Here is a 7372-nt window from a genome sequence, read left to right as displayed (position 1 = left end):
TACTGCTTTAGTGGACACAGGTGCAGACAATTCAGTTATGAGTAGAGAGCTTGCCAGAAAACTGAAAAAAGTGTTGACTCCTTGGACAGGACCGCAAGTGCGAACGGCAGGAGGACACCTGATCGACCCAGCCGGCAGGTGTACTTCTAGAATTGGAATACGTGGCTTCACGTACGTCGCCAGCTTCATTGTCCTGTCGGAATGCTCAAGGGGTTTAATTATTGGAATGGACTTTTTGCAGGCGAACGGTGCAGTTATAAATTTGCAGGAAGCGTCCGTGTCCTTCTCCACGAAGCGCGCCATTGCGACATTCGAATGTGAAGAGCAATACGACGCGCTCCAGATTGTGGATGATGACGTAACGGTACCCCCAAGATCCAGTGTAGCTGTCACCGTAAGAAGCAACGTATTCAGCGACTATGAAGGAATGGCGGACAGCAACACTAGGCTTCTCCTCGAAAAAGGGATCTGTATGGCACGAGGTCTTGTTCAGCTGCGTAATGGGTGCACGAATGTCTTTTTGACTAATTTCGGAAACGAGGTGCAGCACATGGCGAAGGGAACCGTCATCGCCCGCCTGAACGACTACGTTGAGATTACAGATTTGGGCTCTTCTGATATGGCACCACTCAATTCTGACAACGTAAACTGCATACTCGCATCCATCAGCATCGACACAGCCTTATCACCGGACCAGAAAAGGCAAATCGAGAGCCTTGTACGAGAATTCGCCTCCTGTTTCTCAACGTCATCAAAAGTCCAGAGGACATCTATCGCCAAACACCGCATCATAGTTGAGGACTCGGTGAGGCCTATTTGCCAGCACCCCTACCGAGTGTCACCAAGAGAGAGAGAGATCATCAGAAGCCAAGTTGAAGAAATGCTTCGAGACGACGTCATACAACCGTCAGCCAGCCCGTGGGCGTCGCCTGTGGTGCTAGTAAAGAAGAAGGACCACACTTTGCGCTTTTGCGTAGATTACAGAAAGTTGAACGTCGTCACGAAGCGGGATGTCTATCCGCTCCCAAGGATCGATGACACTCTTGACAGATTACGGGATGCGAAATTCTTTTCCTCTTTGGACCTCAAGAGTGGATACTAGCAGATAGAGGTGGACGAAAGAGACCGCGAGAAAACAGCGTTCGTCACTCCAGATGGGCTGTACGAGTTCAAGGTACTCCCGTTCGGCCTCTGTTCCGCACCTGCCACGTTTCAGCGGATGATGGACACTGTACTATCCGGGTTAAAATGGCAGACCTGTCTCGTTTATCTCGACGACGTCGTAATCTTTTCAACCACCTTCGATCAGCATGTGGAACGACTACGAACTGTTCTCAAGGCCATTAGTTCAGCAGGGCTAACGATAAAGCCACAAAAGTGCCATTTTGGTTTCCGCGAACTCCTTTTCCTGGGCCATGTGGTTAGTTCTGAAGGCATCCGCCCTGACCCTGAGAAGACTGCAGCAGTAGGCAAGTTCCCAAGACCCACGGATAAAAAGGCTGTCAGGCGGTTTTTAGGGCTTTGTGCCTATTACAGACGCTTCGTAAAAAATTTTTCCAAGATTGCCGAACCGCTAACACGTCTGACAAAGGAAGATGTGCCTTTCGTCTGGACGAGTGAGCAAGATACAGCATTCCATGAACTACGACAGCGGCTTCAAAGCGACCCGGTTCTTGCACACTTTGATGACGAAGCGGAGACAGACATACACACGGACGCAAGTAACTTGGGACTCGGTGCCGTCCTCGTTCAATGGCAAAACGGAGAGGAGCGAGTGATTGCTTACGCTAGCCGCACTCTTTCGAAGGCGGAAACTAACTATTCGGCGACAGAAAAAGAATGTCTCGCGGTTATTTGGGCCATAGGAAAATTCCGGCCATACCTATACGGTAGACCATTTCGAGCAGTGAGCGACCATCACTCGCTGTGCTGGCTCGCGAATCTCAAGGACCCGTCTGGGCGACTTGCAAGATGGAGCCTGAGGCTGCAGGAGTACGACGTAACCGTAGTATACAAGTCTGGCCGCAAGCACAGTGACGCTGACTGCTTGTCACGAGCACCTATCGGATCTGCGCCTGCGGAAGATGCAGATGACTGTCCGTTTCTTGGAGCCGTCACCACATCAGAAATGGCTCAACATCAACAGTCTGACGATGATTTACTTCTGCTCATCAGGTATCTGCAAGGACACCCTGTCCGTGTTCCACGAGTTTTCACACGGGGATTGTCATCGTATGTGATGAGAAATAACGTCCTGTACAAGAGAAATTTTGAGCACAGCACCGAGAAATTCCTACTTGTCATCCCTTCGAACTTGCGCTCCGAAATCTTGGAAGCCTGTCACGATGACCCCTCATCAGGACACCTCGGAGTGAGTCGAACATTCGCTCGCATTCGTGCCAAGTACTACTGGCCAAAATTACTGCATTCGGTACAGCATTATGTCAGAACTTGTCGGGATTGCCAACGGCGCAAGACGCCTCCACTAAAACCGGTCGGCTTCCTTCAACCAATAGAACCCCCAGAGGCCCCGTTCGAACAAGTAGGAATGGATCTGCTTGGTCCATTTCCGACATCATCTTTAGGAAAAAGATGGATTATAGTAGCGACAGATTACTTAACCCGATATGCCGAGACAGCCTCTTTGATCAGGGGGACAGCCATCGAAGTAGCAGAATTCTTCGTCACTTCCATAGTACTACGACATGGTGCCCCTAAAGTTGTTATTACAGACCGAGGAACTGCATTTACAGCCGATTTGACGCAGTCCATAATGAAGCTTACCCACACTTGCCACAGGAAAACAACAGCTTATCACCCGCAAACGAATGGGCTGATCGAGCGTCTCAACAGAACGCTGACCGATATGTTGTCATACGTAGACTTGGAACACCGTACATGGGACAGGATACTACCGTATGCCACATTCGCTTATAATACCGCATTGCAAGAGACTACCCAAGTGACGCCCTTCCAGCTTGTTTATGGCCGAACAGTCACCACGCCTCTGGATGCAATGCTGCCCGTAAACGACAATGCTGAACACAAACTTGACATCAGCGATTTTACCCAGAGGGCTGAAGAAGCACGTCAGCTGGCACGACACCGCATTCGACAACAGCAGCGCATCGATGCGGACCGATACAACTTGCGGCGAAGAGAAGTCGAGTATGCACCAGGTGACCGAGTATGGATATGGACTCCCGTGCGAACCCCTGGCCTCTCCGAAAAGCTTCTTCGTCGTTATTTCGGTCCTTACCGAGTACTCCGCCGAATTAGCCCCTTGAACTACGAGGTTACGCCAGAAGGACAAGGGAGTTCATCAAGGTGCCGACGTCGCACAGAAACTGTACATGTGGTCAGAATGAAGCCATATTACGACCGGCAGTGAACATTCTCTACTTTGTGCCGAATACCACCATCACCGACGCAGATAACGGCTAACACCGTGTCAACACCCTCGCCGCCATACGCATCGGGACGATGCGTTTGGAGGGGGAATAATGATGCAAGCCATGAAACAGTCTTTAAACTACGCGCGCCCTCCCAGCGGACAACGGCGCCTTCGCCGCACGCGATCGGATCGCGTGAGATTGTGACCAGGAGAGAGAGGAAGAAGAAGTGAGGAGCCGCTCGATCAAGAGGGAGAACGCTTCTTGTTTTCGACAAGTTAGCCCTCAATAAATAGTTCTCACAAGACTACCTGAATTGTTCGTTACAATATAAACATACATATTATCTACTTATTGAACTCAAAATTAACAACGAAAGTAATAATGAGGGTGTTATCGTGATTATAACATCAGCCAATGGTGGAACTGCCGACAATCGCGTCATACTTTGCGGTCTAATACATCATTTGTCGAGAGAAGAGGGAGCGATTTTCAGCTGACTTTGAGAATTTATTGTAAATTCCAGGCCGTGCGCATCGCTATAATATTTGGCTCGCGTGTTCTCGGGAGCCTCGACTACCGATCGGCAGCGCTTTTTGAGCATGCTCGAAAAGTGTTGCAGGGCCCCTTTAAGAAGCGCACAAAAGACACGCGTTTTTATCTTCGCCCAACACTCGTAACACTCAACTAGGCCAAGAAAACCGATATCTAACTTGCTGAAAGTTTTAACAGCCGTCACACAGCTGCATAATAATACGTGAAAGTACTTTAGCAAATGACCAAGAAACATTCACACAACGTTTTTTTTTTGTTCACAGACATTGTTAACATATGAGAAAGTTTAACTGCATTGCAATCACATATTTCGGAATATCTAATCACTTTCACCATGGAAGCCACAATCCTCTAACACATGCGCTTTAAATTGAGCATGGCATTCCTCAGACTTGTTTCAAGATTGCGTTGGCAGGAGCACGTGGTGTACCCCAAGAAACTTCCGGTCACCTCATTTGTTATTCTGCAACACCGAAGCGTAAAGCGTTGTTTTAAGTTTTGTCACTATAAGGGAATACTCTTTTTCCGCTTTCACATAAAAGAAAGGCGCTTATAGTTAAGGAATAACTCTTTCAGTGTTGTGTGTAGCTTAGAAGAATATTTAATTCAAATATTTTGCTAGACACAGTGATAAAAGTGTTGAAACTCTTCCGGCTACTCGCCAAGGCTGTTGTTCCCCGCCAATTCTGCTAGCCAACGCCAGCGCACGAAACCGGAAGCGGTCCAGGGCCTGTGTTAGTAAACAGCGAAACCGTCAATAGGAAATGCGCACGCGTGTAATGTATCTCGTATGCTAGATTCTCCTTTAGCACGTGCAACTCAACATAAAATGCGATTCTAGAAGTAATGTTCGTGGAGTAGCGAGCATATAGAAGGGCAACTACTTACAGCTTCACTTATCTTTGCAAAAACGCTATTCCATTTGCAATAGGATATTAACCGGCGCAACAACGATAACAACACACTCGTTGCACACAGTCGTATCAGGTTGACGCGCGAGGCCAAGCGTGGTGTTTGAGGTGTAACACAATCGTGCGCGTACAGTACGCTAGAATATTCTGGCACAATGCCGTCAAGCTTGCAGTCATTTCAGCTGTTCCAACGATGTAGCACCAGTTGACCTCCTTGCGTCATCAAACTGCTGCTACGCCGAGAACTACACACACAGCTGACTTGGAAAAACGCGGTCTTGCAGGAGGCCATCTTGTCCAGCAACCAACGGACAAAAGTAAACAACTGAGGCGTCTGAAACATTGCCGTTGATGAGGTGGCAGCTGAACGAAATCAGGGTTCATAGTCCGACGTGTGGCCACCGCCTTACACAATACTAACGTTGCAACGTCCAAGGAAGACGCGACAAAAGCGACGAGCCCAGCCGGCCTTGTCGGGTGCACTGTCGACTTCACAGTGCACAGCGCGCGCTCTCACGGCCACCGAAAGAAATAAAAGAAAGTGGAAAGAGGGGTCACCTAGAGCATGGCATATCGGTGGAAGCAAGAAGAGATGTTGCATCGTCGGTGTGGCGTATTGTCGAGAGATGGCGCTAGCTTGCTTTTGCGCAACGGAATTGCAAACTTCATTCAAAATGCATGGGATCCTATGGGGGGTTGGGAGAGGGTGCAACCGCCTCAGCCGGGCGGTGGCGCCACCATACCAGCGCACGAGGCGGATACGGTGCTATAGCTGCCGAACAACAATAGACATTCAGCAAGCTCTATTATATCAATGTACGGTAAAGATTCAACAACTTCTGTAAGGAATCGTTTCACTTTCATGTTAAACCGATTCCTATGACGGAGGGAAGAAGTATGTTCTTTTTTCCTGTAAGTCAAAAGTGGCTGCAACGAAAAGCGAAAACTGACCTCTCAAGGCAGCTCTGTATGTCAAAAAAAGGGGGTACTGCACCCATGATGATGATGATATGTGGTGTTTAATGGCGCAAGGGCCAATTGATGGCCAAAGAGCGCCAGTTCATCAGATAAAGGATGTGAACAATGGTTGCGGTAAGTAGCTGTATAGGGGCCTTAAAATTCCTGGCGCTAAAGGCGGGTAAAATATATATATATATATATATATATATATATATATATATATATATATATATATAAATCATGAGAGTGACGTGAAATATGTGTAGTGGAATGAATGACAAGTGGTCGCAAGAATAAAACTATGAAGATATGACATCAGCACGAATGCCTCGTCAATGCCCTTGAGTCCAAGGGCCGCGAGACAAGTGCTGTCTTTAACGTATTCACCGCAGCAGCGACCTCTGTTTAGAGGCCGTGCTACGGATCACCTTGATATATGACATGAAAACTGGGTACATCGTTTAAAAAAACAGACAGTGACTGATATGTAAAAAGCGGGTCCCTACCGATGAACATTGAAGGGTGAAGTGGAAATTGCTGTCGGTAGGGTAATGAAAAGTGCTTTTTTTTATAGCATCGAGTTCCTTGCACTGGATGAGGACGTGAAGGACAGTGAGTGGCTGCCCACGTCTATCACACAAAGGTGGCTCGCCACCGGACAGAAGGTGTGTGTGTGTACTGTATGTGTGACCGATCCTAAGTCTGCAGTGTGTAACTTCTCTGTGGCGTGATTTTGATACTGGCGGCCAATTACCCAGATGCGGTTTGACAACGTGTAGCTTATTTCGTGTATGCATATCCTATGTGGTTTGCCAAAAGGCTCTGAGCTTTCTTTTCAGGACGTGTTTTAGGTCTAGTGGGGGAATAGCTAAGGATGTGTTTTCGTGGGCGGATGCTGCTAGCTGGTCCGCCAAACACGTTGCCTTGAATCTCGCGGTGCCCTGGCACCCAGCACACTACGACATGTTGTTCGAGTGCGTAGATCGTGCTTAAAAGAGAATACAGCGAGACAAAGACGGGGTTTTTGTGTCTTTTCTGAATTTTTAAAGCTTTTACCACGCTTAGAGAATCTGTGTAAATCACTGCCTTTTGTAGTTTTAATTGTTGAGTGTGTTTAACGGTAGCAAGTATCGCGTAAGCTTCTGCCGTGAAGATACTTGATTCAGGGTGTAGAATACCGGAATCCGTAAAGGATGGCCCAACGGCTGCGTAAGACACAGAAGTATTGCACTTTGAGGCGTCTGTAAAGAAATCTGCACAAGTGTATTTGTGTTGTAGTTCAAGGAAGTATGTACGAATATGTGCAATAGACGCGTGTTTCGTTACTTCCATGAAAGAAAGATCGCAGTCTATAAGCTGCCACCGCCACGGCGGTAGTTGTGCAGCAGGAGCCAATAGACAGTGTTCGAAAAGTGGCACACCCGTTTCCTCAGCCAAGCCCCTCACACGAAGTGAGTAGGGCTGTCGCACCGAAGGACGGTGGTCGAAAAGGGCAGAACTAGATAAATCATTTATTGTGGGGTGTGAGGGGTGTTCTTTGTCTGCGTTCACTTT

Source organism: Rhipicephalus sanguineus, chromosome 11 (genome assembly GCF_013339695.2).
Source record: "Rhipicephalus sanguineus isolate Rsan-2018 chromosome 11, BIME_Rsan_1.4, whole genome shotgun sequence".
Taxonomy (NCBI): Eukaryota; Metazoa; Arthropoda; class Arachnida; order Ixodida; family Ixodidae; genus Rhipicephalus; species Rhipicephalus sanguineus.
This window is presented reverse-complemented; position numbering follows the sequence as displayed.